The sequence below is a fragment of the Leptonotus elevatus genome, chromosome 3, assembly GCF_054856555.1.
Source record: "Leptonotus elevatus isolate MCC_2025b chromosome 3, RoL_Lele_1.0, whole genome shotgun sequence".
Classification (NCBI taxonomy): Eukaryota; Metazoa; Chordata; class Actinopteri; order Syngnathiformes; family Syngnathidae; genus Leptonotus; species Leptonotus elevatus.
The window spans coordinates 29618050-29629741 of record NC_141241.1 but is presented as its reverse complement, the minus strand read 5'-3'; the positions used below and the strand labels follow the sequence as shown (position 1 = coordinate 29629741).

At 36.9% G+C, this 11692-nt stretch overlaps 1 long non-coding RNA gene across 1 annotated transcript; it reads left to right on the top strand.

Annotated features, from left to right (window-relative positions):
* Positions 1-3496: 3496 nt before the first annotated feature.
* LOC147178137 (uncharacterized) lies at positions 3497-6180 on the top strand. The gene is made up of 4 exons (XR_015094411.1): positions 3497-3681; positions 4143-4501; positions 4603-4854; positions 4978-6180. It is a non-coding gene; the product is annotated as an uncharacterized LOC147178137 (long non-coding RNA).
* Positions 6181-11692: the final 5512 nt, after the last annotated feature.

Sequence of the window (11692 nt, the reverse complement as noted above, 5' to 3'; positions counted from 1 at the left end):
TATACAAATTTTGAAAATTCGTAGTAGTAGTGACGTCAATCAATGATTGCTAGCTTGTGCCCGTGGTGCTACCATTTATGTGACAACTCTCCAACTAAACGTTCGTGAAAATTTTGTGGTCTGGATTAGAGTGTCATACACCATCTTTTTGGACCGCTCCTACATTTTGTGCGAATAAGCACTAAATAAAACCTTTAGTTTACCGTCGACGGCTGAAGTTGGCCAATGTATTGTTCAAAGCATATTTAAACAACGTGTTTAGAACATTACTAATTGACAATTTTATGCCATTTATGTCATAGACAATATTGCATCCTAAGGTTTTAATCCCGTTTGTCTCTATTTGTTGTTTTTACTGTATTAGACACACGGTGTCACACAAAAAAATCCTTCAAAATAAATACTGACATTGTTTCATGTATACCTTTCTTTTACAGATTCAAAAGTTTTGGAAAAGTAAGTTATTTGTACTACTTACTAGGCTATACTTGCTTGTAAAAAGTTGATTTATTTTCCAGACCTAATTTATAGGCCTACTTCCATTGTGTTTCTGTTGGTAAACCTCCAAATAATGCACTGAGTTGTCAGTGGTTTAATATTTAGTGAGATACAGTGCTGGTGCTTCTTTCATGAAGTATCACATCCATATAGCAACAAAACTAATTAATAAAGGTCTTATTTGATAGCTGGCGAGGTGTAGAGTCCAAAATAGGTGAGAATGTCAACGCCATTTCATTTTTGTGGCAATTACAGGCCACCAAAGTCACCAATTTCATCCATTATCCATTGCTGTCAAAACGCCTATGTCGGCAAGTTTAAACCGATTTTATTCAGAAAAAATAGATCTTATTTGATAGCTGTCAAGGTGTAGGGTCCAAAACAGGTGAGAAAGTCAACGGCATTTCATTTTTGTGGCAACGGGAGTCCTCCAAAGTCAACAACTACATCCATTAGCCTCTGCAGTCAAAACGCCTATGTCAGCAAGTTTAAACCAATTTTATTTCAAGTTTTGCCAATCGGATTTTTCAAAAATAGGACTTATTTGATAGCTGGCGAGGTGTAGAGTCCAAAACAGGTGAGAAAGTCAACGCCATTTCATTTTTGTGGCAACTCACTCAAAGTGAGTGGTGCTTCTGCAATGGCAAACACTGCTGTCTGCAGGCGAGATTGCGCAATTGCGAGCTTTTAAGGTTTTATGAAAAGATGATTTGACGGGAGCGCGACCGTGGTGCCAACTTCAGCATCGTCACATCTCTGATATTTGGGGGTGGGAAGAAAATGGCCTGAGTAGTGCTATAAAAGACATGATACAGTCACTCCTAGAAGTTGACCAAACGTAATAAATGTGCATCTTTAATATCGCTTCAGTCGTGTGAATGCTTAGGCCTATTACATTATTAAAAGCCTGAAAACCGAATCAATAATGTTAGCCGACTGCACCCGTATGCATTACTAAAACTTGCAAATGTACTTACTCGAAGGACGTTCATTGTCTCCCTTCTTTTCTTGAAGCATCTTGCTACAGCTGCTGCAAAAGTTTGGTGACAATTCGACCAGGTCCTTTCCACAGTAGTGGCAATACATGACACTCAAGGACAAGTAATACAGTATTTCCTTTTACGCAAGCTAAATATGCGCGCCAAACGCCAGTGCGCACATCCAATCAAGCTGCACTTCTCGTCCAATTAGTTGTGGGTATGGTTCCTCCTGCCCTCCCCCTCCCACACCTACGTCCGTTAGGAATATTTTGCGGTTGTTCGTTTTTTGGTTTGCGGTAAGCTTTTTGTTTGTAGTAACCTTTTTGTTGTTTTGTTCCGGATTTTGTGTTTGTGGTTTTTTTAGTTGTTTGTAGGGGTGTGAATTGCCTAATACCTGGCAATTCGATTCGTATCACGATTCATAGGCCACAATTCGATTCGATTAATCCCGATACGAGTCTATAAATTGATTATTGCGATTTTTTTTTTTTACTCAAATTTAGAAAACACTAATCAGTAAACTTGTACATGTACACTGTAAGATTTGTATTAAAATGCATCAACATTTGAACAATTTAAGTGATATTTACTTACACTTCGGTTGGGATTTGAACGCGAGTCTCCAAAAGACGAGCTTCCTTTTTCAAGACACTGGTTTATTGTGATGGTTGGGGCGTGCCCACTATCCGCTGCTGGCCACTGAGCTCAACTGGACTTTTCCTATTCACTTTCAATGCTAGTGCTTACTTCAATACCGACGCAATATATTTTTGGCCACTGCTTGGCGGTGGCGCTTACAGGCAGGTTTTGGTCAGGGTCAAAGTTCACAGGACCTGGACGCGGTCTATTTGAAAAAAGCTATCTGCATTCGTTTACATCGCGACGCCACTTCTTGCAAGATGTGCAGCAATGTTTGGATTTTTCTACTTTAACATCTCATTAACTATTTTATGGTAAGAGTTGTCATCATTTTTTTGTTTTTATGTAGTTACATGAGCTATTTTAAACATGCACAACTAATAAAAAATCGGCAATTCTATGACGTGGTTTGAATGAAAATCTCGATTTGCGTTGTATTTATGTACTCAAATGCTCATTTATGTGTCTATTGATTCAACTGGATTAACTTTAATTTTTAACTGATTTGCTTTGCATGTCCGCCAACGTGTTTGGACAGTGATTTGAGGTGGTTTGACTGAACATGTGAATGAATGTAAAAGAAAGATTTAAAGAGTTATCACATCATGACATTTGTATGATAATGCTGTACTGTAGTAGAGTTAAGTTACACATTGTTTACTTGTACAGTATTTAAAATATTGATTTATGTGTTGTTTTGTATGAAAGGCTCATACAATTGTGTTAAACATGAATATTATAATTGTGTGTTATTTTCCTGTTTAAATGTGACAGTATGATACATTAACATTTTATTTCAATGTACAGTAGATTTCTGGAAAGTGGTTTCCCCCCTGGGAGTGTAAAAGTTGCGACTGTTGAAGTTTGTCATCATCATACAGTGTTCCAAACTAACTATTATTATTATTTAAAAAAAATTCACTAGGATCACAGTGGTCTCTAACCAGAAATTTTAGGAGTGCACACTGTAAGTCGACTTGCCAAGTAAATATATTCATTCAAAGTAAATATATTAATGTTAGCAAAAGCCAAAATTTTTTTCAAGAATAGTTGTTTAAAAACAAACAAACAGCAAACTTTCTGGTCACACAGGCCCAAGTAGAGGAAAATGTACTTGCACTGTCTCAAATTTTAGGATCAAAATGCCACCAGTCAAATTTAGAAGCATTCTGGAGCCCTGTATTATTTTTCTGTTAGTTTTTGCAACTTTGAGGTATGATACTTTTTGCCTAGTCTAAATTTTAATTTCCTTAGCAATGGAGGAGCACATGGAGGGAGAGATCCACGCTGGGCATCTGCTCATTCCAGGCAGTAGAACAAGAGCTAAAGGAGCACTACGCACGTGACCACATGCCAGACTTGCTGACAGTAAAGTCACAGTCCACAGCAACAGCAGCTCATTCTCGATCAGTGGTGTCGGCGGTGTCAGTTTTGGTTACAGTTGTTGTACTTGTTCTGCTCGGTGAATTGTGCCTGCTGCCCGGATGGTCTGGACCTCGCCTGAAATGTTCAGTTTGTATGTTCTGACGTGCATGGCCACGTTATGGTCACGTCCTCAAGAATGGTGAGTATTGTACAATTTTTTTTCTTCTTGACCAAACCTGAACAATCGAAAACAAGCATGTTCACCTCATTGCATTGCTTCTCCTATTTGATTTTTAATTAAATGTAGGTAAATTTTAATATTGTAGTTTTTCAATTATATAAAATTACTAGTACTAATATATATATATATATATATATATATATATATATATATATATATATATATATATATATATATATATATATATATATATATAAAAATTCATCTCAAATGTAATTTTTACAAATTGTTATTCTTATCAGATCTTTGCTTTCAAATCTATACGTTAAATTGTTATCTAGCTTTTAAAATACTTTATGTGCATTGCAATAGCATATGGGAGAAACATGTCACCGCTGTTGATTTATACTAACACCACTCACACATTAAATGTCAAAGTGACTTTTAGATTGTAACATAACTTCAAGTTTCATTTTCAGTGCCTTGTGCCACGGTCTCTTGGTCTACTGAGTCGCAGCCATCATGTTGGTGGGAAGTGAGCTACTGTGTGCGAAACACGGATTGCTTTGAATGACTGTGAAATTACAATTTGTTAAATATTGCTACAGCACGCATTTCAATATCTGTGTCGGAGGAAGAAAACTCCAGTGCCCCTGCCTTTTGCGCTCTTGGCCAAAGCAACAACAGACTCGTCGGACCATCACTGTGTTTAATCATCAGTGTCATGCGACATTGTTGTTACATGGATAAGCAAAGTGTCCGTTCTGTTTGATAAGGACAGACACAGGCACAGTTTGCACTTCATTCCAGAAACTCACAAAGGGGGAAGGAAAAACAGGTAACAACATGCTGCATCGATTATTATTGCAAGTTGCCCTCTAAAAACAAACGTTTCTCTATTTCTCCTTTTTTTCCCCCCCTTCTTCCATCTCTGACAAGGCATTCAACCCTGTTCGTCTATCTGTATCGGACCATAACACCAAGGGTGTTGCCTTGGGGCCTGCTCTCAACACCAGAAGATGTGAATGAAGAGAGAGCTACACAATCTGGGGCTGTGGTCGGTTGTCAACTGGTGCGCAGAGTGGTCAACGTCATCGCTCTGTGGCGTGCTGCTGTCCCCAAACTTCTTACAACTCCATTCCTTCATTTGTAAGCACAAGAATGAGGTCATGTATGAGCCTCCAGCTTCAGGTGTGTGTGCTTTGATGTTGTACAGTGTTGTACGTATGATGTATGATGTTGTACGTGATGCAATGCTGATTGTGCATATTTTAAAGAGAGATTAAAATTAGTTTTCTCTTTTTAACTAAATAGCGCCCGCTGGTGTGACACGGTCACGAGGAATCGTTTGCACTGGAGACCTTGGCTTCACAAATCTGCTGCAAGGTCTGCCTCAAACACGGGTTAGCAGTCTGCAGTGGCTCGAGAAGATGCCCAAAGGCGTTCACAAACATCCTGCTAACTTTCCTGACTTACAAAAAAAAGCCATATGAAAGTCGGACATGGACTAGCTATGGCACAGGTAAGTCACTGCTGGACAAAATAGTTGCTCCAGGGCACCTCCAACCAAGTCTTCAAGTCAGGCTACACATGTACAGAACATGTTCTTGGCACGCAGCCCTTTTGGAATTCTCTGATCCAAAGTTTATGCTCTGCACAAGGGCATGGCCATTACTGGTTACCATTTCAAGCATTCCCCTCACATGACACAAAGTGGCTGCAATGGATGGACAGTTGTACTTGTATATGGGGCATGCTGTGCATTTTTTTGTATCCTTTTGTTAAAACAGGTTCCTATGTTAATAAGGTTTCAATGAATATTAGTGTCTCTATAACTGTATCATTTGAGCCTTGAAGAAAAATATTACTTCTGTCTGTGTAGTTAATTTTTGCATGTTGTATTTGTTTATTTTATTATTATTATTTTATTTTTTATTTTATTTTTTGCAGTATAAAATTTAACAATGTTTACTGTTTGACATTTGATGGACTATGTTTCAACATACAAGCCAGTCCTTGTGAAAGGATGTTACCTCACACACACAAAAAATGCAGCATAGTAAAAACATCTATGAGGATTGTTCAATTTAACTGCATAGAATCCAAAATATTTCAGTGGATATAACTCAAAACAATAAATAGTAAAACAACAATATGATGATCTCATCTTTAGTTATGAAAGTTGTACTGGCCCAGTCAGGGCAGTGATATTCGGGTATCCTAACAAAGACATACTGGCCATGGGCCACTGTTGATGTACAGCCATGTAAAATATTGTGTACTCCTGTGCATTCAGTAATGGGTATTGTTGTAATCATCCGTTTCAATGTTCACTAGTATGATTTTTTCTTTTCTTCTCATGTTCATTCTTGTTCAGTGTGATGATGTGTCACCTTTTTATAACAGGAATGCCTTTACATTATTTTATTTTTTATATATTTTTTATTTATCATTTATTTATCCCTGAAGAGTAAGGTAATGTGGTTTTCCTGTGAATAAAATGTGTTTAAACTTGAATTGCAAGCTGTTTTCTTTTTTCAGTAATTTTAGTTTACGTTAAATACAATAAAGCTGAAATTAAGGCCTATTAATTACAATAAAGTCAAAAATAAAGGCTATTAATTTATTAATATTATTTCTAACTTTAAGGCCATTAAAATGTACAATAAAAGCTACTATAAGTTCCACTGAAAATAACAATTCGAAAATGTTTATGTGTATCTTTAAGAAATTAGCAGGCAGATTCGCTACAGCATCCTAACAATAGAACGACAAATATGCTTAACATGACTTGTTTTGATTTGTTTACTTTCATATCATTAGAAGAAAAACAAAATGTAGAATAAAATCTAATCATTTCCCCCGAAAATAACATTTATAATTTTTCATGCATATCTTTAAAAAAAAAAATAAAGGCAGATTTGCTAGAACTTCCTAAAATAGAATGACAAAAATGCCTACAATGAGTTGTTTTGATTGGTATTCTTTCATATCAGATAAAACTACTTTAGTCATTTAATGCTTTCGATTTCTTATTAAACTTAATTTAGAACACTCCAAAATCAACATTTGAACAATTTAAGTGATATTTACTTACGCTTGGGTCGGGATGGAATCCCTGTCTCCAAAAGACGAGCTCCCTCTCGCGAGACACGCATTTATCGCGATGGTTCGGGCGTGCCAACTATCCGCGGCTGGCCGGCGCGCGGAAGGTGAAGATCTTAACCACTTGGCCATGGCCACCCAATTGTGGATTTAGTTACAACATTAGAATGGCTACTATGTCACTCAATCAGTCAAAGATACATTATTTAAGCAGGATCAGCTGCTCTTATCGGCTTACCACAACACTGTGTGTTACAAAACACAGAGAACATCAGGTTTGTGTAATTCTGATCATTGCTACACATGGATTTTGCTTACTTAAGAGGTTATAAAAATTTAAATGCCCTTTTGCCCTTTTTCTTAAATACAAGGCTGCAGCTTTCCCAGTAATGTAAACAATCCTTCTCCTATACTGTAGGAGGCACACGGATGTGAGGCCCTCAGGGCAAATGGATAGGCAAGCGTTTCCCTCCTGGAGCAGGAAATGGGCGAAGCCTTGCCTGAAATTATAACTCGAGTCTTGTCATGTGAAGGAAGCCCCTCCTGATAGCACTGACTATAGGTTTCCTGTTGAGGACCAATGCTTTTGGCTTCGCTCTGTGCGGGCAGGAAGGCTTGAAGAATGCTGGGACATGAGCAGCCTACAGCTACAGCTTAGGATCATGTCACAAACAGCTATTGAACTGCTTTTTGTCATCATTGTACACCCATAGAAAGTTAAATGGAAGTTTAAGACACAGGCTGCACTTTATACGAAACAATTACTGAGGAGCATACAGGAAAAGTAGTGACTGGCAATATATATATATATATATATATATATATATATATATATATATATATATATATATATATATATATATATATATATATATAACCGAAACACAGCATTACAGTACAATCAAAAGATTTCTATTAACTAACTTTTTTTCTGTTCCCCACTGTACAGAATATTTATATAAATTAATATACATGGTTTTGGCATCTTCTTTTTTTTTTTACAGAATTTTGCTTCTTATTTAATATTATTGTCTCATTTGTTCCTGCTGATGCTGACTATTGTTATCTCGACTTAGGAACATTTTTACTGTGTCCACAGTCTTTTCGTTACCTTTCCTCTGATAGGTGAACTTGCATCAGGGTCATCTGTCGTCTTGTTGAACTGTTTGTGGGAATGCTAAATGCTTTTTAGGCCATAGAAACAAGTCAGCATTTTTTAGCATGTTAGTGGAGACAGCGTTTCTGTATGCATGTTTCGCCTTACAACTCGAGGACATGTATTTTTCCTGAACATATTGCACAATTGTGTTATGAAAAATAAGGGTGTTTTTTATATGATCTGAAACGTAGTGCTTCATTAATTCCTTCTGAGTCTTCGTTCTTGGAGAACATTTGGACAGGTCTGCCGTCAACTTAAATTTCTCATATTGCTGAAGACCTAGGCCCTGGAGTCTGATCTCCTTCACTGGTGGGATCTAGTTGGTGAGGAAGCCCGGCAAAACACCTCCATCTCTGTTTTTTCAGAGACATCTGGTGATCATGCTGTCTTTTCCTCCATGCTCTTCTGACTCTCCTTTGCTCTCTGCTGGATAAGTCGTTGATATATTTCATCTTACCTACTTCCTTCCATCTCTTATTTATTTTTCTTTATTAAAGCAACACTAAGGAACTTTCAGTTTACGTTGATTATGGCGTCGCCATATGGACTAAAGCGGTAATGTTATACCTGAAGGAAGACCACATTTCCCATGAGGACAAGCACATTGCATAGTTTTTTTAGCTTACGCCAGCGAGTAAAAGCCTGGCCAATGTTGATCCTTGACTGTCATTGTCTGGTCTCCTCAGATAAAACTTTTCAGTTGTTTTGCAGTTCCTGCCAGGAAAGCAGTAATCGTGAGTCGACATTCAAATTTACTTCCGTCTTTGTAACGAATGGGGAAAGGGGGAAGTACGTATGCCATAAAGCAGTCAGCGCATTTGTATTTTTTTGTGTGGCACTGTTCTTACCATCCTTCTCAAAGTTGCTTAGTGCCAGTAAAAATTATACAGACCCCCTCAGGCCATGGCAAAGGTACAATTGAACTAGTTTTAAGTACATGTTTCACCAGAAGAGTTATGAAAATATTTTATTAAGGTTGAAATGTTCCTAAGTGCTACTTCCAGTACCCCTATCAAGCCTGTTTTCCATGTTTCCCTCAGCCAACACACTAGATCGTTATTAGGTCTCATGCAGAGCATGCTGATTAACTGATTGTTTGAAACACCTGTGTTGGCTCTTGAAAACATGGAAAACAGGCTGGATAGGGGTACTTAAGGACCGGGGTTGAGAACCATTGTCTTAGCCCAGGGGTGGCCAAGTTCGGTCCTCGAGAGCCCCTATCCAGCCTGTTTTCTATGTTTCTCTCCACTAACACGTCTGATTCATGATCAGGATCTTTATCAGACTTCTGCAAAGCTTGCTGATTAGCTGATCATTAGATTCAGCTGCGCTGAAGGAGAGAGGCATGGAAAACAGGCTTCGAGGACCAAACTTGGCCACCACTGTCTTAGCCTATATAGTTCTCAGTTTTGGTGTTTCTCCCTTTAAATTCAGATAAAATATGAAATAGAATTTAATTAAAATTTGAAAGATTATACATGACATATGTATCTATATATTATATTATAAAATACTTACTTTATTCAAAAATGAACATCATATTGTCACTACTGAAACCATTGTGTCACAACCGAAACCTTTCCGTATGTTTTGGTAGTGACTGTTTTAAGATAGTTGTTAGCAATGCTCAACAATGCTAGGTGCAATCTGACTACCAAACACAGTTTTGAACATATGTAAGATAGAAAACACTACATTAAGCATTAAAATATGAAATATTCATTTAATTGCAGGAATTAGGTATTTGGTAGTAATGGTCCTTAAAACCAAATGCAGATTTTTAGACTTTGGAGGGTATGTACTTAATAATGCTGTAAAATAATTGCTCGCCATGTAGCCAAGGATGAACAGGAAAGCAGTGTCTCTTCTTGGTGACATTTCTAGGGGTGTGGCTAAAACCAAGCCCTGCCTACAGACAAATACTCTTTCTGTTTCGGTAAAGACATACATTTTTTTATTTGAAAAAAAATCTACAAAATCAATGTAAATATTTCACCGTACATTTAAAAACAACAAAAAAGATCTATTCAAATAATTTTTTTAGAAAATTGGCTAAAATATTTTATTTTTTATTTTCATCAATTGAAATTTAGGAGTAAGAGGTTGGGACAGCCACCTCCCAATAGGAAGCTACATATAAAATAAGATTTTGTATATATTCAGTTTAATAAAATCTCAATTAATGTATTGTGATCAAATAGATCATAACAAGATATTACTATGTATACAAGGTCTGAACACTTCATTGCTTTTTTAAAATACAATTTTCATTGTGGGACAGCAATTTAAATCAATTCGGTAGAATGGCCCATATATATATATATATATATATATATATATGGGGATGTTCGATACCACTTTTTTTTAGACCGATACTCAAATCTTCAGTCCTCACCGATACAGATACCAAGTGCCGATACCATTAGTACTTATGATACATAACATTTCCACAAAAAAAAACAATTACAGATAAATAAATAAAAAGAACTATATATCCCAAATATAGCAAATTTCCTTAAAATTGCTTGAAATGAACTCATTTACTGCCATTAACAGCTACAGACGGCAAAAATTCATTTGAACTATTTCTATTAGTTTATTTTTTTCCCCACTTTTGTTAACAAGAGTATGAAAACCTAGGGGGAAAAATATTGTACATTTAGACCACATATAAAATTTGTGATTAATTATAAGTTGAAGTCATGCGATTAATTACAATTTTTAAAAAAAAATAGCGCATGATGTCCTAATTTTTAATAATCTTTTTTGAAAAAAGATTATTTAAAAAAAGAAAAGATTATTAAAAATTTGGTCGTCAGGCAATTCCATTTTTTAAATTGTAATTAATCACATGACTTCAATAGTTAACTCATGATTAATCACAAATTTTATATATATATATATATATGGGGGGGGGGTGCGTGCGTGTGTGTGGGGGTGGGGGGGGTGGGGGAGTGCGTGTGTGCGTGTGTGGCTTAGACCGACAAATAACCTGATATTTCACCTGGGAAAAGTTGACACTTGTGTTTAGAGCGACACAGACAGTGTTGGCCTAATTCAAGACTTGTTTTTTAAATTTTTTAGGGTCTATAAAAACGTTTATTCTGTAAAAAGAGAAAAATATGGGCCTACTACTCAGCTAGGACAATAATTGTGCATGAATTAATTTCTAAATATCTTATAAATATGATTTTTTTATCTGTGATTTTGTGTGTATGACATCCTACTGGCCGTTTTTTGTTATTGCACTTTCACACACACACACACACACACACACACACACACACACACACACACACACACACACGCGCACACACACGCGCGCACACACACACGCACGCACACACACACACACACACACGTACACACAAATGGGGTGGTGGCTTGACGTGAAATGTGGGCGTGAGGTACACTGGATCTCGCGCGAAAGCGGCACGCGTCAACGTGGGATGCAGACAAACACAACGCATGCGGTGAGGTAATTTCATCAAGGCAGGTCAACTTTTTACGCTGTTTTCGAAAGGTTTCATGAAATAAAATGGATTTTTTTTCATTCCTTTACGCTGAGTCCTCGTTCGGTTGTTGCTGGTTATTCAGATATCTAATTTAAACACGTACGTGATGGTTGCTCCACCATGGTAATTATCTCATATTAGGATAGGCGGTTGGGATGAAGGATGGATGAATGAATTTTCTCTACGAAGCGGATATGTTGTGTTTTAAAAGCTCACTTTGCGCTATTTTGCCGTGAACCGCGCGAGAACT